We start from the raw sequence: 27419 nt of genomic DNA, 5'->3' as shown, positions 1-27419 counted from the left end.
GTCCGGGCCAGTATGCTGGCTCTGCACGAGAGGCCGGAGCCTCATCAGTGCAAGCAGGACAGCTAGCAACTTGAAGGCAGTGATCTGCCAACGCAGGCGGGGGCCCGTCCAGCGACCCGACACTGCGCGCCCATTGCACACCGCACCCGCACCCCGTAGGGAGGCGTCTGTCGTTCCACGACCGGCCTCAAGACCTGCTCGGGGTTAGGATGCGACGGCAGCAGGTGTAATGACGATACGCCTACTGCCGGTGCGCCACGCTCTCCAGGGAACTCATCTCTGTAGTCAGTGCTGTCGCGGTCCCATGTGCGTCAACCCGAGGGGGACAGGCCACCCCCGAGGACACCATGCCCAGGAGCCTCTGAAACTGATTTCAGGGGACCGCTGGCTGCTGCCTGAAAGTTCAAGCAGCTCAGCACTGACTGTGCGTGCTCGTGAGCGAGCACGCCGTCATGGAGACAGTGTTGAGTTCTCTACCAGGAAAAGGGGGAGCTCCGCGCCAGGGAGAGCTGCTCTCTTTTTCCCGGCTGACCCATTTACTGACATGCCAGCCCCTCGACAGTGCCGAGGGAACTGTACATGAGAGTATGCGGTCAGTTGTCATGAACCACTCCTGGCGTCTGACAGACACCAGGACGCGCTTCTGCGCCTCCCGAACGGCACCCTTGCAAGGTGCTGCTCAAGGTATGCAGCGACCCCTGGTTTTGGGGATGATGAAGTGCGGCTGTCGAAGCCACTGGACATCTCGGCCGAGGGGACGGTTCGATCGCCTTCGCCAGAGGGGTGGCAGCCCCGGCCTGGAGCACAGGAACATCCCTGCCTCTGCTGAGGTAAGAGGATGCCTGAAGTCCGGCGGAGGTCTGGCGAGCTGGATCGAATGCCGAGACGGACCACACTCCCAGCCACCGTGATGGTTTGAAATGCTAACCAAGCACCCAGAGACCTCACAGGGGGGGCTGCGATCTACTTCATCAACCCGCGGGGGTTGGTTCAATGACTAGCAGTGCTGTTCTCCCCGGGGGGAACGGCTCCGCTAAATCACCTGCCAGGCGATGGCGCAGCTCGACGCACCGTCGAAGCGAGAGTGCTGAGGGCTGCTTTATACTCGTCATTGCGTGCCGCCACGACGCAACGTCGAGTTGCCGAACACCATCTTTCAGAGGGTGAGAGCGGCTGCAAGTGGGACCCAGAGAGAGACCTCTCCTTGTGAGAAGGCGGGCACTAGGCCCCCGAAGGGGCCCAGAAGGTGTTTGGGACGCGGCAGGGACCGCCCCAGTCCGACCATCCAGCAACCCAGGCTGGGTCGGGCCCGATGGTTCAATCTCTCTAGGTGGTCCTTCTCTTGACGTCCTCCTCCGGGGGGCCACCTGCGGGGGCACCAGAACCGGAGTCGACGCTGGAGAAGGCCAGGGCTGCTGGGGGCAGACCACGTGCGAGACCTCGACGGCCGAAAGGCGGCCGGGTCACAGCAGGCCGGTCTGTTTCTACACTGTCAAAAGGCTGCTGGAGCAGTCCTTGACAGCGCCACCAATCAGCCGACCTTGCGAGAGGGGAGTCGGGAAAGTGGCCTTTCTCGACATCGCCCCCCTGCGCAAGATTGGGTCCGAGGCATCTTTCCGGGCCACTGATGTGGACATCGTCCGACCCAGCCTGCGCTGCCACCGCGGTCCCCGGAGGGCCAGTCGGCGGCGGCACTACTTGGGTCGGTCTTACCCCGTGGGGCTCTCTTTAGCGCCCTGGCCTGCAGGAAGGCCATGCGTAAGAGTGGAGGCAGCTTGGTCCACGGCACTGCCAGCCTCAACACCAGAGATGTTGAGACCTTACATGCCCTGGACGGTGAGTCTAGGTCAAGCCCCCCAGGTGGCCGCCGTCTGCGGATACCCGCGACTGCATGCTCCACCCAGGGTGCATTGACATAGTCCCTAGCTGCCTCCCCGCCCCGAGGGAAGAGAGGGCGATAGAGTCAGCTAGACGGAAGCGCGCCGAAAGGGACGCTCCAGGTCTTACTGAACTCCTTATGCAGCTCGGTAAAACTTGGCACTTGAGCCGGGCCCAATGTGCGAGTACCCAGCCGCGAGCACCAGGGCTGCACCGCAACCCGACGCTCACGGCGGTCCGAGCGAGCATGGCTGACATCTTGACGTCTGCTCTCACCTGTGCTCGACCTCCCGAGGGAGGGAGCTTCAGGGAATCGCCAGAGTCTGATGCCAGCAGGTCGCGCTCCGATGTTGCAAGAGACACCTCATCTCCACGGCTCGTGTCCGAGCGCGTGGCTGAGGAATAAGATGGCTTAGGACCATCCTTGGGGACCTGCTAAACAAGCGAGACGGGGCGCGAGCGGTCCGCGAGCCGACCGGCTGACGGATTAACGCTCACGATAATCCCCACATCACCCTCGCTGCTCGCCGCCGCTGACGGCAGGGCCGTAGCCGCTGCGGTCACAGAACGGGAAGCAAACGAGGTGGTGGCTTGCTCTTGACAGAACGTAGCCAACGTGACGCAACGTCTGAATAGCCGTCCGCCCGCAGTGACGCAACGTCTGACTAGCCATCCGCGCGCAGTGACGCAACGTCTGAATAGCCATCCGCGCGCCGTGCGGGCAGGACGAATCCACGAGGCTGCCACAGCGATCGGACCCCCGAACACTTGCGGCAACCACCGTGTCCGTCCCCGTCCTCGATGAGTGTACTGCACCCAAGAGATCAGCGGGCAATGCCACGCTGAGGAAATTGCTCTTTTAGAAAAATACCTCAGGAACTGCCAGGACGCCCAGGGGAATCTCCGCTGCACCGCGTCGTAGAAACCGGCAATTCGAAGAATGTCATCAGATGCGAAGGCTCCGAAGCACAAAAGGTGAATGAATGGGCACGCCGGCTCCCGTTTTATACCCGGATTTCCGGGGGCGGAGCCCGGCATGCAAATTTCATTCGCCAATTTTCATTGGCCTTTTCAAAATAGTCAGAGACGATTGGTTCTCAAGGGCGAACCCCATCTGTCGGCTTCGACACAACGTCGAGAGACCGACAGAAAGGGAACTGTATTTAAAGTGGGGGGGGTACTTTTGGGGCAGTTTTGTTTCACCCAAGTGTCCCATTTCCACCCCTCTCAAACTAATGCATGGATGCATATAGCCAGAAACAATTCATTTGATGCATGCAAAGAAGCAACACTGTGTGTCTCAAGAAGCATTTATTCATGATTACGTAGACATGCTAAAATTTCAAGGCCACACACTACACATTACACATGACATTACACATTTCATAAAATTTACATTTAGTAATTTAGCAGACGTTTTTATCCAAAGCGACTTACTTACGAGGAAACATTGGAAGCAATTATAACAATATAGGCAACAAAATGCATAAGTTAATTAAATCCAGGCCATTAAAGCCTAGCACAGTATACAAAGCTAAGAATAGTGAGGTAAGTAAAAAAATAATTTTTTAAGAAGACAGAAAATAATAAGAGGTTAAAATCAGTCATCTACATTTTGACGGAAGATATGCATTTTCACACACTACACCGGCCTGTAGTGTTCTAGCAGTGTAAGGTTGAGACTGAGTTTCTTCAGTAGCGGTGTGATGCAGGCCTCTTTGAAAGCAGTGGGAAATGTCCCAGTGGTGAGCAAAGAGTTGATGATGCGGGTCAGACCAGGCACAACTGCTGGAGAGATGGCATGGAGGAGATGGGTGGGGATGGGATCCAGTGGGCAGGTGGTAGGGTGGTTGGAACCAATGACCTTGGAAACATCATCTTCAGACATAGGAGAAAAGGCGGGTGATGGTGGCGTAGAAAATTGGCTGTTGATGGCGGTAGTTTTCTTTACGAAGAACGATGCAAAATCATCAGCCGTTAACTCCGATGAAGGTGTGGGAGCAGGCGGACAGAGGAGAGCAGAGAAGGTTTTTAAGAGTGTGCGAGAGTCAGGAGAGTTGCTGATCTTCGAGTGGTTATAATCAGTTTTTGCAGAGGTGACGTCAACGGAGAAAGTAGAGAGAAGAGACTGGTAGAGAGAGAGAGGTCAGTATGGTCTTTTGACTTGTGCCATTTTCTCTCAGCTGACCGGAGGCTGGTGCGATGCTCACGTGGTACATCCGATAACCAGGGGGCAGACAGGGATGCACGGGCTGGTCCAGATGTAAGAGGGCATATGTTGTCCAAGCAGGATGTAGGCGTGGAACACAGAGTGTCTGTGGCACTGTTGGTATTCAAAAGAGAGAGCTCCTCAGAGGGGGGGGGTGCAGACAAGACAGCAGAGGAAAAGCAGGAGGGAGGGACCGTAGGTAGCGCCGGAAAGTGACCAGCGGTAAGACATCTGCGTTGTCTGGAGCGGTGAGGTCGGGGGTGACAAAGAAGTGATCAGACGTGTGCAGCGGAGTGACCTGAGAGAGATGAGTGGAGCATTTCTCGAATCATCCTTGTCATTTGCAGAACAGTAAGTGCATTTCTGGTTTTGATTGTTTGATTGCAAGAGACGGCACATGATTCACGTTAACGCTTTTACTGTTTGTACAATAATTTCTTGACAGACAGTGTCATTGTGATGCAGACAGGAAAAGACAGCACTGCATAGCACAAACAAATGTAGAAATCTGAACATAAGACAATCTCCTTAGGGAAAACTGTACATGCAGTGCAGTGGAATTACAGTGCAGTCTTCCTACACCTCCTGACGTTCCTGTCTTTTGGGCAACGGATTCTCATCCACATCACAACAAATATCTTCTCTTGCGATACAGTGTGAAAATCACCTTTCAGAGTGGCTAATCCAGCCTCTGCAGGCATCAGCTGTGATGTCATCACACGTTACATCCATGGCAGCCAGAAGGGTCATCTGTGTATGCGGCTGGCCATCATATACTTTTAATCTTCATGCTGAGAAAAATTCCTCAACGGGGTTGAGTAGGGTGAGAGGAACTCCACCAGCATCCTGTTGTGGGCCGCAAACCATTGCCTGATGATGTTGGAGCGATGAAAACTGACATTGTCCCAAACTAACACGTACTTTGGCAGGTCATCTCCAATCTGCCCCCTCTCTTGTTCAGGGATGAGATCCCTGTAGGGAGTGTCAAAAGACTGTTTAGGTGTGAAAAGGGGCCGTCTGCAACACAGTGAAGTTGTCTTGCAGTCCTATGTGGAAAGAATATAGCAATGCAAAACACTAAATTGAGTAAACTAAAATGCCACTATTTACTTAAAGTATACTTACTGTATATTGTAAAACTAGTGCTTAAATGTCGTGGGGATTATACTATTCTACAGAGACCCATTATAATGCATTTTGATCAACATGACATAAGCAATTGATAATGTAGGAATCTGCACAGAATTTTGTCATAATCATTTGCATGGATGTACCAAAGCATTTGCAACTTGTTCAAAGAAATGAGAAAATGCTTGTTTGATGTGCACACGTGACACAAGGATGTAAGGATTGAACAAGAAGTTTTGAGAATTTCAAATCGGATCAGAGAAATGTACCAAATTGACTTAGAAAAAACTGTATTTAAAGTGGGGGGGGTACTTTTGGGGCAGTTTTGTTTCACCCAAGTGTCCCATTTCCACCCCTCTCAAACTAATGCATGGATGCATATAGCCAGAAACAATTCATTTGATGCATGCAAAGAAGCAACACTGTGTGTCTCAAGAAGCATTTATTCATGATTACGTAGACATGCTAAAATTTCAAGGCCACACACTACACATTACACATGACATTACACATTTCATAAAATTTACATTTAGTAATTTAGCAGACGTTTTTATCCAAAGCGACTTACAGACGAGGAAACATTGGAAGCAATTAAAACAATATAGGCAACAAAATGCATAAGTTAATTAAATCCAGTCCATTAAAGCCTAGCACAGTATACAAAGCTAAGAATAGTGAGGTAAGTAAAAAAATACTTTTTTAAGAAGACAGAAAATAATAAGAGGTTAAAATCAGTCATCTACATTTTGACGGAAGATATGCATTTTCACACACTACACCGGCCTGTAGTGTTCTAGCAGTGTAAGGTTGAGAGTGAGTTTCTTCAGTAGCGGTGTGATGCAGGCCTCTTTGAAAGCAGTGGGAAATGTCCCAGTGGTGAGCAAAGAGTTGATGATGCGGGTCAGACCAGGCACAACTGCTGGAGAGATGGCATGGAGGAGATGGGTGGGGATGGGATCCAGTGGGCAGGTTGTAGGGTGGTTGGAACCAATGACCTTGGAAACATCATCTTCAGACATAGGAGAAAAGGCGGGTGATGGTGGCGTAGAAAATTGGCTGTTGATGGCGGTAGTTTTCTTTACGAAGAACGATGCAAAATCATCAGCCGTTAACTCGGATGAAGGTGTGGGAGCAGGCGGACAGAGGAGAGCAGAGAAGGTTTTTAACAGTGTGCGAGAGTCAGGAGAGTGGCTGATCTTCGAGTGGTTATAATCAGTTTTTGCAGAGGTGACGTCAACGGAGAAAGTAGAGAGAGAGAGGTCAGTATGGTCTTTTGACTTGTGCCATTTTCTCTCAGCTGACCGGAGGCTGGTGCGATGCTCACGTGGTACATCCGATAACCAGGGGGCAGACAGGGATGCACGGGCTGGTCCAGATGTAAGAGGGCATATGTTGTCCAAGCAGGATGTAAGCGTGGAACACAGAGTGTCTGTGGCACTGTTGGTATTCAAAAGAGAGAGCTCCACAGAGGGGGGGAGTGCAGACAAGACAGCAGAGGAAAAGCAGGGGGGGGGACCGTAGGTAGCGCCGGAAAGTGACCAGCGGTAAGACATCTGCGTTGTCTGGAGCGGTGAGGTCGGGGGTGACAAAGAAGTGATCAGACGTGTGCAGCGGAGTGACCTGAGAGTGATGAGTGGAGCATTTCTCGAATCATCCTTGTCATTTGCAAAACAGTAAGTGCATTTCTGGTTATGATTGTTTGATTGCAAGAGACGGCACATGATTCACGTTAACGCTTTTACTGTTTGTACAATAATTTATTGACAGACAGTGTCATTGTGATGCAGACAGGAAAAGACAGCACTGCATAGCACAAACAAATGTAGAAATCTGAACATAAGACAATCTCCTTAGGGAAAACTGTACATGCAGTGCAGTGGAATTACAGTGCAGTCTTCCTACACCTCCTGACGTTCCTGTCTTTTGGGCAACGGATTCTCATCCACATCACAACAAATATATTCTCTTGCGATACAGCGTGAAAATCATCTTTCAGAGTGTCTAATCCAGCCTCTGCAGGCATCAGCTGTGATGTCATCACACGTTACATCCATGGCAGCCAGAAGGGTCATCTGTGTATGCGGCTGGCGATCATATACTTTTAATCTTCATGCTGAGAAAAATTCCTCAACGTGGTTGAGTAGGGTGAGAGGAACTCCACCAGCATCCTGTTGTGGGCCGCAAACCATTGCCTGATGATGTTGGAGCGATGGAAACTGACATTGTCCCAAACTAACACGTACTTTGGCAGGTCATCTCCAATCTGCCCCCTCTCTTGTTCAGGGATGAGATCCCTGTAGAGAGTGTCAAAAGACTGTTTAGGTGTGAAAAGGGGCCGTCTGCAACACAGTGAAGTTGTCTTGCAGTCCTATGTGGAAAGAATATAGCAATGCAAAACACTAAATTGAGTAAAATAAAATGCCACTGTTTACTTAAAGTATACTTACTGTATATTGTAAAACTAGTGCTTAAATGTCGTGGGGATTATTCTATTCTACAGAGACCCTTTATAATGCATTTTGATCAACATGACATAAGCAATTGATAATGTAGGAATCTGCACAGAATTTTGTCATAATCATTTGAATGGATGTACCAAAGCATTTGCAACTTGTTCAAAGAAATGAGAAAATGCTTGTTTGATGTGCACACGTGACACAAGGATATAAGGATTGAACAAGAAGTTTTGAGAATTTCAAATCGGATCAGAGAAATGTACCAAATTGACTTAGAAAAAGCTGTATTTAAAGTGGGGGGGGGTACTTTTGGGGCAGTTTTGTTTCACCCAAGTGTCCCATTTCCACCCCTCTCAAACTAATGCATGGATGCATATAGCCAGAAACAATTCATTTGATGCATGCAAAGAAGCAACACTGTGTGTCTCAAGAAGCATTTATTCATGATTACGTAGACATGCTAAAATTTCAAGGCCACACACTACACATTACACATGACATTACACAATTCATAAAATTTACTTTTAGTAATTAAGCAGACGTTTTTATCCAAAGCGACTTACTTACGAGGAAACATTGGAAGCAATTATAACAATATAGGCAACAAAATGCATTAGTTAATTAAATCCAGTCCATTAAAGCCTAGCACAGTATACAAAGCTAAGAATAGTGAGGTAAGTAAAAAAATAATTTTTTAAGAAGACAGAAAATAATAAGAGGTTAAAATCAGTCATCTACATTTTGACGGAAGATATGCATTTTCACACACTACACCGGCCTGTAGTGTTCTAGCAGTGTAAGGTTGAGAGTGAGTTTCTTCAGCAGCGGTGTGATGCAGGCCTCTTTGAAAGCAGTGGGAAATATTCCAGTGGTGAGCAAAGAGTTGATGATGCGGGTCAGACCAGGCACAACTGCTGGAGAGATGGGTGGGGATGGGATCCAGTGGGCAGGTGGTAGGGTGGTTGGAACCAATGACCTTGGAAACATCATCTTCAGACATAGGAGAAAAGGCAGGTGATGGTGGCGTAGAAAATTGGCTGTTGATGGCGGTAGTTTTCTTTACTAAGAATGATGCAAAATCATCAGCCGTTAACTCCGATGAAGGTGTGGGAGCAGGCGGACAGAGGAGAGCAGAAAAGGTTTTTAAGAGTGTGCGAGAGTTGCTGATCTTCGAGTGGTTATAATCAGTTTTTGCAGAGGTGACGTCAACGGAGAAAGTAGAGAGAGAGAGGTCAGTATGGTCTTTTGACTTGTGCCATTTTCTCTCAGCTGACCGGAGGCTGGTGCGATGCTCACGTGGTACATCCGATAACCAGGGGGCAGACAGGGATGCACGGGCTGGTCCAGATGTAAGAGGGCATATGTTGTCCAAGCAGGATGTAAGCGTGGAACACAGAGTGTCTGTGGCACTGTTGGTATTCAAAAGAGAGAGCTCCTCAGAGGGGGGGAGTGCAGACAAGACAGCAGAGGAAAAGCAGGAGGGAGGGACCGTAGGTAGCGCCGGAAAGTGACCAGCGGTAAGACATCTGCGTTGTCTGGAGCTGTGAGGTCGGGGGTGACAAAGAAGTGATCAGACGTGTGCAGCGGAGTGACCTGAGAGTGATGAGTGGAGCATTTCTCGAATCATCCTTGTCATTTGCAAAACAGTAAGTGCATTTCTGGTTTTGATTGTTTGATTGCAAGAGACGGCACATGATTCACGTTAACGCTTTTACTGTTTGTACAATAATTTATTGACAGACAGTGTCATTGTGATGCAGACAGGAAAAGACAGCACTGCATAGCACAAACAAATGTAGAAATCTGAACATAAGACAATCTCCTTTGGGAAAACTGTACATGCAGTGCAGTGGAATTACAGTGCAGTCTTCCTACACCTCCTGACGTTCCTGTCTTTTGGGCAACGGATTCTCATCCACATCACAACAAATACCTTCTCTTGCGATACAGCGTGAAAATCATCTTTCAGAGTGTCTAATCCAGCCTCTGCAGGCATCAGCTGTGATGTCATCACACGTTACATCCATGGCAGCCAGAAGGGTCATCTGTGTATGCGGCTGGCCATCATATACTTTTAATCTTCATGCTGAGAAAAATTCCTCAACGGGGTTGAGTAGGGTGAGAGGAACTCCACCAGCATCCTGTTGTGGGCCGCAAACCATTGCCTGATGATGTTGGAGCGATGGAAACTGACATTGTCCGAAACTAACACGTACTTTGGCAGGTCATCTCCAATCTGCCCCCTCTCTTGTTCAGGGATGAGATCCCTGTAGAGAGTGTCGAAAGACTGTTTAGGTGTGAAAAGGGGCCGTCTGCAACACAGTGAAGTTGTCTTGCAGTCCTATGTGGAAAGAATATAGCAATTGTGGCGGGCAGAAAGCAACTCAGACACAGTTGTACAGTTGGTACCCCGGAGGGTGATTTATTACTGAACAAAGAGTTGGGAAGTGGTGTACGGTGAGAAGGGGAAGTAGCGGTTGGTTCCCAGCAGGGTGCTTTGGTGAAGGATCCTCCGGTGTACGTGCGGTGATGGTGATTAGCTGCCGATCGTTTTAGGCGCTGGTCTCTGTGAAAAGAAGCAAAACAAACCAAGCATTAGTGATGACTTCAGTTAGGAGAACATGCTCCCCCTCTTCTCCTCTGCTTCTGCTTATATCTGGTTTGTTTGATGAGGCGCAGGTGAAAACGATTGGCAGGTGCCGAGGCTTGATTGTGGTGTTTCCATGGCGACGCTGATTGGCCATTGGCCCGCTCGCCACACTCCCCCCCCCTAAGCGTCGACCTGGTACGTTGCCTCGGCTTGTTGGGGACTAGGGGGCTTTGGGGGGGGTGTTTCTGTGCCCCTGACTGTGTTGCCCAGCCTGACCACATCCTCGATAGTCCATCCGCATTGCCGTGGGAAGCCCCGGCTCGATGACGCACTGTGAAGTGGAAGTCCTGGAGCGCAAGGAACCACCTGGTGACCCTAGCATTGGTATCCTTGGCCCTGGCCATCCATGTCAGCGGAGCGTGGTCAGTCACAAGGGTGAAGGATCTTCCCAACAGGTAGTACCTGAGCTCCAGGACTGCCCACTTTATGGCCAGGGCTTCCTTCTCGACGGTGGCATAGCGGGTCTCCGCAGGGGTGAGTTTTCGGCTTATGTATACCACCGGATGCTCTTCTCCATCCTTCACTTGTGACAGGACTGCTCCTAGCCCCAGATCAGAAGCGTCCGTTTGAAGGATGAAGGGGCAGCCGAAGTCGGGCGCGTGAAGTACCGGCGATGACGCCAGCGCTTGTTTGAGGGTCTGGAACGATGCCTCTGTCTCCGGGGTCCATTGGACCCGCTCCGGCTGCCCCTTTTTGGTCAGGTCGGTCAGGGGGCTGGCTAGAGAAGAGAAGGTGGGTATGAAGCATCGGTAGTACCCTGCTAGCCCAAGGAATGCACGCACCTGGGTCTTGGTCGTGGGCCGGGAGGCTTTCTGGACGGCTTCTACCTTCCGTTGCTGGGGCTGGATGACACCTCGACCGACCCGGAATCCAAGGTATTGTGCCTCCGCTAGACCCAGGCGGCATTTCCTTGGGTTCGCGGTCAGCCCCGCCTTGCGAAGATCTACTAGGATCTTCCTCAGCCTATCGAGGTGATCCTCCCAACTCTCAGAGTGGACGACGAGGTCATCAATGTAGGCGGCGGCGTAAGGCTGGTGAGGGCGTAGTAGCACATCCATCATACGCTGAAACGTTGCTGGGGCCCCGTGTAATCCGAACGGCAGCACCGTGTACTGCCAGTGGCCAGACGGGGTGCTGAAAGCCGTCTTCTCCTTTGAGTCTGGCGCAAGGGGCACTTGCCAGTATCCCTTGGTGAGGTCCAGCGTTGAGATGAATCGTGCTTTACCTAGTCGCTCCAAGAGTTCGTCCACTCGAGGCATGGGGTAGCTGTCGAACTTGGATACCTCATTTAGGCGTCGGAAGTCATTGCAGAACCTTAGGGTTCCATCAGGCTTCGGGACCATGACAATGGGGCTTGACCAAGGGCTACACGATGGTTCGATCACCTTTAGTTCCTTCATCCGTGCGATCTCTTCCTCGATAGCCAGCCGACGAGCCTCTGGGACCCGGTAGGGACGTTGCCGAACGATTACGCCTGGCTCTGTTCGGACTTCATGGTGAATAATTTGAGTCTGCCCGGGCCGCTCGTGGAAGACATCAGAGAACTGACGGACCAGGGAGGTCAGGTCGGTCTTTTGGTCCGGGGAGAGTTGCTCCCCCATGGCCACAACCGGGGGTTCCGACTCGGCGAAGGCGGCCATCTGCTGGGGTGGGGCCACCCATTTTTTTAAAAGATTAATGTGATACAGTTGTTCTTCCTTCCGTCGTCCCGGCTGACTGACTCGGTACGTGACCGGCCCTACCTTCTCCAGGACGGTACACGGTCCCCTCCAGGAAGCCAGGAATTTGGAGGTTGCCGTGGGGGTTAAGATGAGCACCCGATCGCCGGCCTGGAATTCCCTGGGTTGGGCGGGCCGGTCATATAGCCGTTTTTGGGCACGCTGGGCCTCCACGAGGTGCTCCCTCACAAGCGGCATCACTCGGTCGATGCGTTCTCGCATTTGCTGCACATGTTCGATCACGCTTCGGTGTGGGGCCGGCTGTTGTTCCCAGGCGTCTCTGGCGATGTCCAACAAACCCCTGGGCTGTCGGCCGAACAGCAGTTCAAACGGTGTGAAACCCGTGGACGCCTGGGGCACCTCTCTGACGCCGAAGAGAACGTAGGGGAGCATCAGGTCCCAGTCGCGCCCATCCTCTGCCACGACGCGCCGCAACATCCTCTTCAAGGTCTGATTAAACCGTTCTACGAGGCCATCAGTCTGTGGGTGGTATACCGAGGTGCGGAGATGTTTCACTTTCAGGAGGTGGCAGAGGTCAGTCATCAGCCGGGACATAAACGGGGTCCCCTGGTCCGTCAAGATCTCCGAAGGAATGCCGACCCTGGTAAACAGGAGGACCATCTCCTTGGCGATCGCCTTAGTGGTGGCTTTCCGGAGAGGGACTGCTTCAGGGTACCGGGTAGCGTAGTCCACGATTACAAGGATATGTTCATGGCCCCGGGCAGACTTTGGCAAGGGTCCCACCAGGTCCAGGCCAATGCGCGAAAAGGGCACCTCGATGATGGGTAACGGAATGAGCGGGCTGGGGGGAGGACGCTGGGGCGAAGTCTTCTGGCACTTGGGGCAGCCCTGGCAGAACCTCTTGACGTCCGCCTCAAGTCCAGGCCAGTGGAAACGATCACGTATCCGTTGTGCCGTGTTGGCGGCGCCGAGGTGTCCCGCCATCGGGTGGTCGTGAGCCAACTCCAAGATGGTTCCCGTCTTTGTCTTCGGCACCACTAGCAAGATCTTCTCCTCCCCCCGCCGCTGGGCGACACAGTACAACAGACCTTGCTTCACTATGAAGTATGGGAGAGGGTGAGGCGCCGGGTGTTGCACTTGGTCATCCACGATTCGCACCTGGCTCCAGCAGTTCCGAAGTCGGTCGTCTTCCCGCTGTTCCCTACCAAACGATCCTCCTTGGGTTACCCTCTGGAACAAGTCAAACATTGGGTTAGACGACAAATGACACTCACCCTCTCTCTCACTCTCGGTGGCCATCAGGACGGGTTGCGGTCTCGGCGTCCGACGGCGCCGTGGCTGGCGGTCCTTCCGTGCCCGGGGCTGTATCGTTGTGGACAACAGTTGATCGAACCCGGGCCAGTCCCGTCCCAATAGTACCGGCACAGGGAGGTCGGCCACCAAGCCCACATCCACGAGCCATGTTCCTGGTTCCGCAGATATTTCGGTCTTCTGGCTCTGGACTTCTCTGGTATCCCCGTGGACACAAGTAATGGGGAGCCGTGACTTTGTTCGCCTAGGGGATAGCACGCCGGTTCGGATCAGGGTTATGGAGCTCCCCGAATCTAGAGTGGCTACTACCGCCTTGCCGTTGACCCGGACAACACGTTCCGGAGCACCAGGGGGAACCTTTCGGTGGACGATACAACCCGCCAGCCACGTCCGGGCGGCCGGTGACACAACTTCCGTAGGCATGGGTTCATCCTGAGGGGTAGCTGCTGGGGGTCTGTTGTCTGGCCGCGAGGTGCCCTCCCGCGGTCGCCACATGGGGTTCACCCTCCGGGGTCCCGCTGTCGCTCTCTCTCCCTCATCCCGTGCAAAAGCCGCACCCGCCAACTCCACGGACTCCACCACTTCCGGTAGGGACACAGGGTTTCTCATGCTGACGGGATTCCTAAAACGGCGAGGCAGTGCGCGCAGCAGACGGTCGACAACGATCTTCTCAGTCACCCGAGCGGCCGTGGCATCTTCGGTGAGCAGCCACAGATGAGCGAGCCGGGACAGCTGGGCAGCTTGTACGCGAACCGGAAGCTGCTCGTCATAGGACCACTGATGAAACCGCTGTGCAGCGGCAACTGGTGAGAGTCCCACTCGGGCGAGAATTTCTGCCTTTAGCCGCTCGTAGTCCTCGTTATATGGGGGTTGGAGAGAGAAGTACGCTCGCTGGGCTTCGCCGGTCAGGAACGGTGCCAGAAGCCGCGCCCACTCCGCCTTGTCCCACGTCTCTCGGGTTGCAATGACCTCGAATGTGTGCAAAAAAGCGTCGATGTCATCGAGTTCGGTGAGCTTAGTGAGGTGGCGGTGTGCGGTAAGTCGGGCATCGGGAAGAGGAATGCTGGCCGCGGACACATGCAGCGTCTCGAACGCGCGCTCCAACCTCTCTTGCCGGTGAGTGAGCTGTTCCGTGAAGTGGTGTTGCTTGGCAGTGATGTCCGTAAGGCATCGGATGATTTCCTCCATAGTCGCGGTTCTTCAAAGAGTACCGGAAGACAGGGAGAGAGAGATAGCGGATTCCTATAACACACAGGCAGATGGGATTAAACACTGTGTCTGGACTATGCCCTCATTCTCCACCAACTGTGGCGGGCAGAAAGCAACTCAGACACAGTTGTACAGTTGGTACCCCGGAGGGTGATTTATTACTGAACAAAGAGTTGGGAAGTGGTGTACGGTGAGAAGGGGAAGTAGCGGTTGGTTCCCAGCAGGGTGCTTTGGTGAAGGATCCTCCGGTGTACGTGCGGTGATGGTGATTAGCTGCCGATCGTTTTAGGCGCTGGTCTCTGTGAAAAGAAGCAAAACAAACCAAGCATTAGTGATGACTTCAGTTAGGAGAACATGCTCCCCCTCTTCTCCTCTGCTTCTGCTTATATCTGGTTTGTTTGATGAGGCGCAGGTGAAAACGATTGGCAGGTGCCGAGGCTTGATTGTGGTGTTTCCATGGCGACGCTGATTGGCCATTGGCCCGCTCGCCACACAATGCAAAACACTAAATTGAGTAAAATAAAATGCCACCGTTTACTTAAAGTATACTTACTGTATATTGTAAAACTAGTGCTTAAATGTCGTGGGGATTATACTATTCTACAGAGACCCATTATAATGCATTTTGATCAACATGACATAAGCAATTGATAATGTAGGAATCTGCACAGAATTTTGTCATAATCATTTGCATGGATGTACCAAAGCATTTGCAACTTGTTCAAAGAACTGAGAAAATGCTTGTTTGATGTGCACACGTGACACAAGGATGTAAGGATTGAACAAGAAGTTTTGAGAATTTCAAATCGGATCAGAGAAATGTACCAAATTGACTTAGAAAAAACTGTATTTAAAGTGGGGGGGGGTACTTTTGGGGCAGTTTTGTTTCACCCAAGTGTCCCATTTCCACCCCTCTCAAACTAATGCATGGATGCATATAGCCAGAAACAATTCATTTGATGCATGCAAAGAAGCAACACTGTGTGTCTCAAGAAGCATTTATTCATGATTACGTAGACATGCTAAAATTTCAAAGCCACACACTACACATTACACATTACACATGACATTACACATTTCATAAAATTTACATTTAGTCATTTAGCAGACGTTTTTATCCAAAGCGACTTACAGACGAGGAAACATTGGAAGCAATTATAACAATATAGGCAACAAAATGCATAAGTTAATTAAATCCAGTCCATTAAAGCCTAGCACAGTATACAAAGCTAAGAATGGTGAGGTAAGTAAAAAAATAATTTTTTAAGAAGACAGAAAATAATAAGAGGTTAAAATCAGTCATCTACATTTTGACGGAAGATATGCATTTTCACACACTACACCGGCCTGTAGTGTTCTAGCAGTGTGAGGTTGAGAGTGAGTTTCTTCAGTAGCGGTGTGATGCAGGCCTCTTTGAAAGCAGTGGGAAATGTCCCAGTGGTGAGCAAAGAGTTGATGATGCGGGTCAGACCAGGCACAACTGCTGGAGAGATGGCATGGAGGAGGTGGGTGGGGATGGGATCCAGTGGGCAGGTGGTAGGGTGGTTGGAACCAATGACCTTGGAAACATCATCTTCAGACATAGGAGAAAAGGCGGGTGATGGTGGCGTAGAAAATTGGCTGTTGATGGCGGTAGTTTTCTTTACGAAGAACGATGCAAAATCATCAGCCGTTAACTCGGATGAAGGTGTGGGAGCAGGCGGACAGAGGAGAGCAGAGAAGGTTTTTAAGAGTGTGCGAGAGTCAGGAGAGTTGCTGATCTTCGAGTGGTTATAATCAGTTTTTGCAGAGGTGACGTCAACGGAGAAAGTAGAGAGAGAGAGGTCAGTATGGTCTTTTGACTTGTGCCATTTTCTCTCAGCTGACCGGAGGCTGGTGCGATGCTCACGTGGTACATCCGATAACCAGGGGGCAGACAGGGATGCACGGGCTGGTCCAGATGTAAGAGGGCATATGTTGTCCAAGCAGGATGTAAGCGTGGAACACAGAGTGTCTGTGGCACTGTTGGTATTCAAAAGAGAGAGCTCCTCAGAGGGGAGGAGTGCAGACAAGACAGCAGAGGAAAAGCAGGAGGGAGGGACCGTAGGTAGCGCCGGAAAGTGACCAGCGGTAAGACATCTGCGTTGTCTGGAGCGGTAAGGTCGGGGAAGACAAAGAAGTGATCAGACGTGTGCAGCGGAGTGACCTGAGAGTGATGAGTGGAGCATTTCTCGAATCATCCTTGTCATTTGCAAAACAGTAAGTGCATTTCTGGTTTTGATTGTTTGATTGCAAGAGACGGCACATGATTCACGTTAACGCTTTTACTGTTTGTACAATAATTTATTGACAGACAGTGTCATTGTGATGCAGACAGGAAAAGACAGCACTGCATAGCACAAACAAATGTAGAAATCTGAACATAAGACAATCTCCTTTGGGAAAACTGTACATGCAGTGCAGTGGAATTACAGTGCAGTTTTCCTACACCTCCTGACGTTCCTGTCTTTTGGGCAACGGATTCTCATCCACATCACAACAAATATCTTCTCTTTCGCAAGAGAAGCGTGAAAATCATCTTTCAGAGTGTCTAATCCAGCCTCTGCAGGCATCAGCTGTGATGTCATCACACGTTACATCCATGGCAGCCAGAAGGGTCATCTGTGTATGCGGCTGGCCATCATATACTTTTAATCTTCATGCTGAGAAAAATTCCTCAACGGGGTTGAGTAGGGTGAGAGGAACTCCACCAGCATCCTGTTGTGGGCCGCAATTCATTGCCTGATGATGTTGGAGCGATGGAAACTGACATTGTCCCAAACTAACACGTACTTTGGCAGGTCATCTCCAATCTGCCCCCTCTCTTGTTCAGGGATAAGATCCCTGTAGAGATTGTCAAAAGACTGTTAAGGTGTGAAAAGGGGCCATCTGCAACACAGTGTGAAAGTGACTTGCAGTCCTATGTGGAAAGAATATAGCAATGCAAAACACTAAATTGAGTAAAATAAAATGCCACCGTTTACTTAAAGTATACTTACTGTATATTGTAAAACTAGTGCTTAAATGTCGTGGGGATTATACTATTCTACAGAGACCCATTATAATGCATTTTGATCAACATGACATAAGCAATTGATAATGTAGGAATCTGCACAGAATTTTGTCATAATCATTTGCATGGATGTACCAAAGCATTTGCAACTTGTTCAAAGAAATGAGAAAATGCTTGTTTGATGTGCACACGTGACACAAGGATGTAAGGATTGAACAAGAAGTTTTGAGAATTTCAAATCGGATCAGAGAAATGTACCAAATTGACTTAGAAAAAACTTTATTTAAAGTGGGGGGGGTACTTTGGGGCAGTTTTGTTTCACCCAAGTGTCCCATTTCCACCCCTCTCAAACTAATGCATGGATGCATATAGCCAGAAACAATTCATTTGATGCATGCAAAGAAGCAACACTGTGTGTCTCAAGAAGCATTTATTCATGATTACGTAGACATGCTAAAATTTCAAGGCCACACACTACACATTACACATTACACATTACACATGACATTACACATTTCATAAAATTTACATTTAGTCATTTAGCAGACGTTTTTATCCAAAGCGACTTACAGACGAGGAAACATTGGAAGCAATTATAACAATATAGGCAACAAAATGCATAAGTTAATTAAATCCAGTCCATTAAAGCCTAGCACAGTATACAAAGCTAAGAATGGTGAGGTAAGTAAAAAAATAATTTTTTAAGAAGACAGAAAATAATAAGAGGTTAAAATCAGTCATCTACATTTTGACGGAAGATATGCATTTTCACACACTACACCGGCCTGTAGTGTTCTAGCAGTGTGAGGTTGAGAGTGAGTTTCTTCAGTAGCGGTGTGATGCAGGCCTCTTTGAAAGCAGTGGGAAATGTCCCAGTGGTGAGCAAAGAGTTGATGATGCGGGTCAGACCAGGCACAACTGCTGGAGAGATGGCAAGGAGGAGGTGGGTGGGGATGGGATCCAGTGGGCAGGTGGTAGGGTGGTTGGAACCAATGACCTTGGAAACATCATCTTCAAACATAGGAGAAAAGGCGGGTGATGGTGGCGTAGAAAATTGGCTGTTGATGGCGGTAGTTTTCTTTACGAAGAACGATGCAAAATCATCAGCCGTTAACTCCGATGAAGGTGTGGGAGCAGGCGGACAGAGGAGAGCAGAGAAGGTTTTTAAGAGTGTGCGAGAGTCAGGAGAGTTGCTGATCTTCGAGTGGTTATAATCAGTTTTTGCAGAGGTGACGTCAACGGAGAAAGTAGAGAGAGAGAGGTCAGTATGGTCTTTTGACTTGTGCCATTTTCTCTCAGCTGAACGGAGGCTGGTGCGATGCTCACGTGGTACATCCGATAACCAGGGGGCAGACAGGGATGCACGGGCTGGTCCAGATGTAAGAGGGCATATGTTGTCCAAGCAGGATGTAAGCGTGGAACACAGAGTGTCTGTGGCACTGTTGGTATTCAAAAGAGAGAGCTCCTCAGACGGGGGGAGTGCAGACAAGACAGCAGAGGAAAAGCAGGAGGGAGGGACCGTAGGTAGCGCCGGAAAGTGACCAGCGGTAAGACATCTGCGTTGTCTGGAGCGGTGAGGTCGGGGGTGACAAAGAAGTGATCAGACGTGTGCAGCGGAGTGACCTGAGAGTGATGAGTGGAGCATTTCTCGAATCATCCTTGTCATTTGCAAAACAGTAAGTGCATTTCTGGTTTTGATTGTTTGATTGCAAGAGACGGCACATGATTCACGTTAACGCTTTTACTGTTTGTACAATAATTTATTGACAGACAGTGTCATTGTGATGCAGACAGGAAAAGACAGCACTGCATAGCACAAACAAATGTAGAAATCTGAACATAAGACAATCTCCTTTGGGAAAACTGTACATGCAGTGCAGTGGAATTACAGTGCAGTCTTCCTACACCTCCTGACATTCCTGTCTTTTGGGCAACGGATTCTCATCCACATCACAACAAATATCTTCTCTTGCGATACAGCGTGAAAATCATCTTTCAGAGTGTCTAATCCAGCCTCTGCAGGCATCAGCTGTGATGTCATCACACGTTACATCCATGGCAGCCAGAAGGGTCATCTGTGTATGGGGCTGGCCATCATATACTTTTAATCTTCATGCTGAGAAAAATTCCTCAACGGGGTTGAGTAGGGTGAGAGGAACTCCACCAGCATCCTGTTGTGGGCCGCAAACCATTGCCTGATGATGTTGGAGCGATGGAAACTGACATTGTCCCAAACTAACACGTACTTTGGCAGGTCATCTCCAATCTGCCCCCTCTCTTGTTCAGGGATGAGATCCCTGTAGAGAGTGTCAAAAGACTGTTTAGGTGTGAAAAGGGGCCGTCTGCAACACAGTGAAGTTGTCTTGCAGTCCTATGTGGAAAGAATATAGCAATGCAAAACACTAAATTGAGTAAAATAAAATGCCACCGTTTACTTAAAGTATACTTACTGTATATTGTAAAACTAGTGCTTAAATGTCGTGGGGATTATACTATTCTACAGAGACCCATTATAATTCATTTTGATCAACATGACATAAGCAATTGATAATGTAGGAATCTGCACAGAATTTTGTCATAATCATTTGCATGGATGTACCAAAGCATTTGCAACTTGTTCAAAGAAATGAGAAAATGCTTGTTTGATGTGCACACGTGACACAAGGATGTAAGGATTGAACAAGAAGTTTTGAGAATTTCAAATCGGATCAGAGAAATGTACCAAATTGACTTAGAAAAAACTGTATTTAAAGTGGGGGGGGGTACTTTTGGGGCAGTTTTGTTTCACCCAAGTGTCCCATTTCCACCCCTCTCAAACTAATGCATGGATGCATATAGCCAGAAACAATTCATTTGATGCATGCAAAGAAGCAACACTGTGTGTCTCAAGAAGCATTTATTCATGATTACGTAGACATGCTAAAATTTCAAGGCCACACACTACACATTACACATTACACATGACATTACACATTTCATAAAATTTACATTTAGTCATTTAGCAGACGTTTTTATCCAAAGCGACTTACAGACGAGGAAACATTGGAAGCAATTATAACAATATAGGCAACAAAATGCATAAGTTAATTAAATCCAGTCCATTAAAGCCTAGCACAGTATACAAAGCTAAGAATAGTGAGGTAGGTAAAAAAATATTTTTTTAAGAAGACAGAAAATAATAAGAGGTTAAAATCAGTCATCTACATTTTGACGGAAGATATGCATTTTCACACACTACACCGGCCTGTAGTGTTCTAGCAGTGTAAGGTTGAGAGTGAGTTTCTTCAGTAGCGGTGTGATGCAGGCCTCTTTGAAAGCAGTGGGAAATGTCCCAGTGGTGAGCAAAGAGTTGATGATGCGGGTCAGACCAGGCACAACTGCTGGAGAGATGGCATGGAGGAGATGGGTGGGGATGGGATCCAGTGGGCAGGTGGTAGGGTGGTTGGAACCAATGACCTTGGAAACATCATCTTCAGACATAGGAGAAAAGGCGGGTGATGGTGGCGTAGAAAATTGGCTGTTGATGGCGGTAGTTTTCTTTACGAAGAACGATGCAAAATCATCAGCCGTTAACTCCGATGAAGGTGTGGGAGCAGGCGGACAGAGGAGAGCAGAGAAGGTTTTTAAGAGTGTGCGAGAGTCAGGAGAGTTGCTGATCTTCGAGTGGTTATAATCAGTTTTTGCAGAGGTGACGTCAACGGAGAAAGTAGAGAGAGAGAGGTCAGTATGGTCTTTTGACTTGTGCCATTTTCTCTCAGCTGACCGGAGGCTGGTGCGATGCTCACGTGGTACATCCGATAACCAGGGGGCAGACAGGGATGCACGGGCTGGTCCAGATGCAAGAGGGCATATGTTGTCCAAGCAGGATGTAAGAGTGGAACACAGAGTGTCTGTGGCACTGTTGGTATTCAAAAGAGAGAGCTCCTCAGAGGGGGGGAGTGCAGACAAGACAGCAGAGGAAAAGCAGGAGGGAGGGACCGTAGGTAGCGCCGGAAAGTGTCCAGCGGTAAGACATCTGCGTTGTCTGGAGCGGTGAGGTCGGGGGTGACAAAGAAGTGATCAGACGTGTGCAGCGGAGTGACCTGAGAGTGATGAGTGGAGCATTTCTCGAATCATCCTTGTCATTTGCAAAACAGTAAGTGCATTTCTGGTTTTGATTGTTTGATTGCAAGAGACGGCACATGATTCACGTTAACGCTTTTACTGTTTGTACAATAATTTATTGACAGACAGTGTCATTGTGATGCAGACAGGAAAAGACAGCACTGCATAGCACAAACAAATGTAGAAATCTGAACATAAGACAATCTCCTTAGGGAAAACTGTACATGCAGTGCAGTGGAATTACAGTGCAGTCTTCCTACACCTCCTGACGTTCCAGTCTTTTGGGCAACGGATTCTCATCCACATCACAACAAATATCTTCTCTTGCGATACAGCGTGAAAATCATCTTTCAGAGTGTCTAATCCAGCCTCTGCAGGTATCAGCTGTGATTTCATCACACGTTACATCCAAGGCAGCCAGAAGGGTCATCTGTGTATGCGGCTGGCCATCATATACTTTTAATCTTCATGCTGAGAAAAATTCCTCAACGGGGTTGAGTAGGGTGAGAGGAACTCCACCAGCATCCTGTTGTGGGCCGCAAACCATTGCCTGATGATGTTGGAGCGATGGAAACTGACATTGTCCCAAACTAACACGTACTTTGGCAGGTCATCTCCAATCTGCCCCCTCTCTTGTTCAGGGATGAGATCCCTGTAGAGAGTGTCAAAAGACTGTTTAGGTGTGAAAAGGGGCCGTCTGCAACACAGTGAAGTTGTCTTGCAGTCCTATGTGGAAAGAATATAGCAATGCAAAACACTAAATTGAGTAAAATAAAATGCCACCGTTTACTTAAAGTATACTTACTGTATATTGTAAAACTAGTGCTTAAATGTCGTGGGGATTATACTATTCTACAGAGACCCATTATAATGCATTTTGATCAACATGACATAAGCAATTGATAATGTAGGAATCTGCACAGAATTTTGTCATAATCATTTGCATGGATGAACCAAAGCATTTGCAACTTGTTCAAAGAAATGAGAAAATGCTTGTTTGATGTGCACACGTGACACAAGGATGTAAGGATTGAACAAGAAGTTTTGAGAATTTCAAATCGGATCTGAGAAATGTACCAAATTGACTTAGAAAAAACTTTATTTAAAGTGGGGGGGGTACTTTTGGGGCAGTTTTGTTTCACCCAAGTGTCCCATTTCCACCCCTCTCAAACTAATGCATGGATGCATATAGCCAGAAACAATTCATTTGATGCATGCAAAGAAGCAACACTGTGTGTCTCAAGAAGCATTTATTCATGATTACGTAGACATGCTAAAATTTCAAGGCCACACACTACACATTACACATTACACATGACATTTCACATTTCATAAAATTTACATTTAGTCATTTAGCAGACGTTTTTATCCAAAGCGACTTACAGACGAGGAAACATTGGAAGCAATTATAACAATATAGGCAACAAAATGCATAAGTTAATTAAATCCAGTCCATTAAAGCCTAGCACAGTATACAAAGCTAAGAATAGTGAGGTAAGTAAAAAAATAATTTTTTTAGAAGACAGAAAATAATAAGATCAGTCATCTACATTTTGACGGAAGATATGCATTTTCACACACTACACCGGCCTGTAGTGTTCTAGCAGTGTAAGGTTGAGAGTGAGTTTCTTCAGTAGCGGTGTGATGCAGGCCTCTTTGAAAGCAGTGGGAAATGTCCCAGTGGTGAGCAAAGAGTTGATGATGCGGGTCAGACCAGGCACAACTGCTGGAGAGATGGCATAGAGGAGATGGGTGGGGATGGGATCCAGTGGGCAGGTGGTAGGGTGGTTGGAACCAATGACCTTGGAAACATCATCTTCAGACATAGGAGAAAAGGCGGGTGATGGTGGCGTAGAAAATTGGCTGTTGAAGGCGGTAGTTTTCTTTACGAAGAACGATGCAAAATCATCAGCCGTTAACTCCGATGAAGGTGTGGGAGCAGGCGGACAGAGGAGAGCAGAGAAGGTTTTTAAGAGTGTGGGAGAGTCAGGAGAGTTGCTGATCTTCGAGTGGTTATAATCAGTTTTTGCAGAGGTGACGTCAACGGAGAAAGTAGAGAGAGAGAGGTCAGTATGGTCTTTTGACTTGTGCCATTTTCTCTCAGCTGACCGGAGGCTGGTGCGATGCTTACGTGGTACATCCGATAACCAGGGGGCAGACAGGGATGCACGGGCTGGTCCAGATGTAAGAGGGCATATGTTGTCCAAGCAGGATGTAAGCGTGGAACACAGAGTGTCTGTGGCACTGTTGGTTTTCAAAAGAGAGAGCTCCTCAGAGGGGGGGAGTGCAGACAAGACAGCAGAGGAAAAGCAGGAGGGAGGGACCGTAGGTAGCGCCGGAAAGTGACCAGCGGTAAGACAGCTGCGTTGTCTGGAGCGGTGAGGTCGGGGGTGACAAAGAAGTGATCAGACGTGTGCAGCGGAGTGACCTGAGAGTGATGAGTGGAGCATTTCTCGAATCATCCTTGTCATTTGCAAAACAGTAAGTGCATTTCTGGTTTTGATTGTTTGATTGCAAGAGACGGCACATGATTCACGTTAACGCTTTTACTGTTTGTACAATAATTTATTGACAGACAGTGTCAATGTGATGCAGACAGGAAAAGACAGCACTGCATAGCACAAACAAATGTAGAAATCTGAACATAAGACAATCTCCTTTGGGAAAACTGTACATGCAGTGCAGTGGAATTACAGTGCAGTCTTCCTACACCTCCTGACGTTCCTGTCTTTTGGGCAGCGGATTCTCATCCACATCACAACAAATATCTTCTCTTGCGATACAGCGTGAAAATCATCTTTCAGAGTGTCTAATCCAGCCTCTGCAGGCATCAGCAGTGATGTCATCACACGTTACATCCATGGCAGCCAGAAGGGTCATCTGTGTATGCGGCTGGCGATCATATACTTTTAATCTTCATGCTGAGAAAAATTCCTCAACGTGGTTGAGTAGGGTGAGAGGAACTCCACCAGCATCCTGTTGTGGGCCGCAAACCATTGCCTGATGATGTTGGAGCGATGGAAACTGACATTGTCCCAAACTAACACATACTTTGGCAGGTCATCTCCAATCTGCCCCCTCTCTTGTTCAGGGATGAGATCCCTGTAGAGAGTGTCAAAAGACTGTTTAGGTGTGAAAAGGGGCCGTCTGCAACACAGTGAAGTTGTCTTGCAGTCCTATGTGGAAAGAATATAGCAATGCAAAACACTAAATTGAGTAAAATAAAATGCCACCGTTTACTTAAAGTATACTTACTGTATATTGTAAAACTAGTGCTTAAATGTCGTGGGGATTATACTATTCTACAGAGACCCATTATAATTCATTTTGATCAACATGACATAAGCAATTGATAATGTAGGAATCTGCACAGAATTTTGTCATAATCATTTGCATGGATGTACCTGTTACGGACATACAAGACACGGGGATCAGGATATACAAAAACGGAGGATTTATTAACAGATACTTAAATTGGATGAACACACAGGAATCTGAAGACGACAAGACGATGGAGACGATGGAGACCACAGAGACGATGGAGATAAGGGGAACACTGGAGACGATGGAGAATCTTGCTGCGGAGAGGTAGGTAGAGAGAGTCCTAGATGTCTGCATAGCATTAACGAGACCGGACGATGACTGTGTGCTTGTGTGTTGCTTAAATGCTGATGGTGATGAGGTGATGATGATCTTCAGGTGCAGGTGATTAGTATTCCGGAGAGATTGCGTGTGGTGCTTGCGTGAGGTTGGAGTTCGGTGTGCCTGTAACATTACCCCCCCCTCCACGGCCCGCTCCTGAGGGCCGAGGACCCCGACGACGTGGTGGTCGACCTCTACCTCGGGGTGCTGGTCGATCCGGATGAGCTGCATGAAAGGCTTCAAGCAAATTGGGGTCAAGTATGTCGTTTCTAGTCACCCATGAGCGTTCCTCAGGACCGTATCCTTCCCAATCCACCAAGTATTCGAGCACACCACCGCGTCGCCGGGAGTCCAAGATATCCTTCACCAGGTAGGCTGTTCCGTCTTCCAAGATGAGTGGAAGGGGGGGGTCCGTGGTGGAATCGGATTCTGGGGAAACAGAAACAGAAGGGTGGTGAGGTTTTAGTAGTGATACGTGGAATGTGGGATGAATCCGGTAGTGTGGTGGAAGTTGGAGTTTGTAGGTGACAGGATTGATCTGCTGGATGATGGGAAACGGGCCAATGAACCTGGGACTCAGCTTCTTACAAGGCTTACGTAGGCGGATGTCCCGAGTGGACAGCCAGACCTTCTGTCCTACTTGGAATGATGGGGCTTCGGAACGGCGAAGGTCAGCTGTCATCCTACGTCTGCGAAGTGCACGTTGCAATTGTTGGTGTGCTGAGTCCCAGACCCTCTCACTCTCCCGGAACCAGTAATCGACCGCTGGTACATCAGATGTTTCTCCGTACCAGGGAAACAGTGGAGGTTGATAACCGAGTACGCACTGGAATGGAGTGAGTCCGGTAGACGGTTGACGGAGGGAATTCTGTGCGTACTCGGCCCACCCAAGAAACTGGTTCCAGGAGTTCTGGTGGCCATGACAGAATGTGCGAAGGAAGCGCCCAATCTCCTGGATCTTCCTCTCTGTCTGTCCGTTGGATTGTGGATGATATCCAGAAGACAGGCTGACGGTCACACCTAGGAGTTTCAGAAAGGCTTTCCATACTCTTGAGATGAATTGAGGACCTCGATCCGAAACGACGTCCTCAGGTATTCCGAAGTAGCGGAATACATTGTTGAACATGATTTCCGCCGTTTCCATGGCGGTAGGTAAGTTCTTTAAGGGAATCAAGCGACATGATTTTGAGAAGCGATCGACTACCACAAAAATGCAGGTGTAACCCTCGGATGCTGGGAGGTTCGTGATGAAGTCAACTCCTAGGTGTGACCAAGGTCTGTTGGGAACAGGTAGAGGATGCAGTTTTCCGGAAGGGAGATGGCGAGGGCTTTTCGAAATGGCACATTCCTTGCAACCTTGCACGTATCTACGGATGTCGGCTGCCATGTGTGGCCACCAGAAGCGCTCCTTCAGCAGCGAGAGGGTTTCATTGACCCCCGGGTGGCCAGTGCCCAAAGATGAATGTGAAGAATGGATGAGATCTTTACGGTGAGTACGGGTGACATATTGTGCTCCTGGGGGACAGCCCGGCGGAGTATGGGTGGAGGCATTGGAGGAGGGTAAAGTCTCTTCAGACCAGACGATGGGGTTTACAAATACTTTCTCAGGAACTATAGGCTCATCTTCTTCTTTTTTCTCCTCCGGACTGTAGATACGAGATAATGCGTCTGCCTTGATATTCTTGGATCCTGGACGATATGAAATCGTGAACTGGAAGCGAGTGAAAAATAGCGCCCATCGTGCCTGGCGTGGGTTGAGACGCTTAGCTTCACGTAGATAACCCAGGTTTTTATGGTCGGTTAACACAAGAAAGGGATGTTTAGTACCCTCCAGCCAGTGTCTCCATTCCTCGAGAGCCAGCTTGATGGCGAGAAGTTCTCTATTTCCAATATCATAGTTAATCTCCGCCGGGCTGAGTTTACGGGAAAAGAAGGCACATGGGTGGAGTCGGCTAGGGTTCCCCTGCTGCTGTGATAGGACTGCTCCTACTCCGGTGGTTGACGCATCGACCTCGACAACGAAAGGGATCTCTGGATTTGGGTGAACAAGGAGGGGGGCTGTGGTGAACGTGGTTTTGAGGGTTTCGAATGCTTTGGTGGCTTCTGGGGACCAGAGTAGAGA

The sequence above is a fragment of the Barbatula barbatula genome (genome assembly GCF_947034865.1).
Source record: "Barbatula barbatula genome assembly, chromosome: 14".
NCBI classification, from domain to species: Eukaryota; Metazoa; Chordata; class Actinopteri; order Cypriniformes; family Nemacheilidae; genus Barbatula; species Barbatula barbatula.
Note: the sequence above shows the minus strand (reverse complement) of the source record.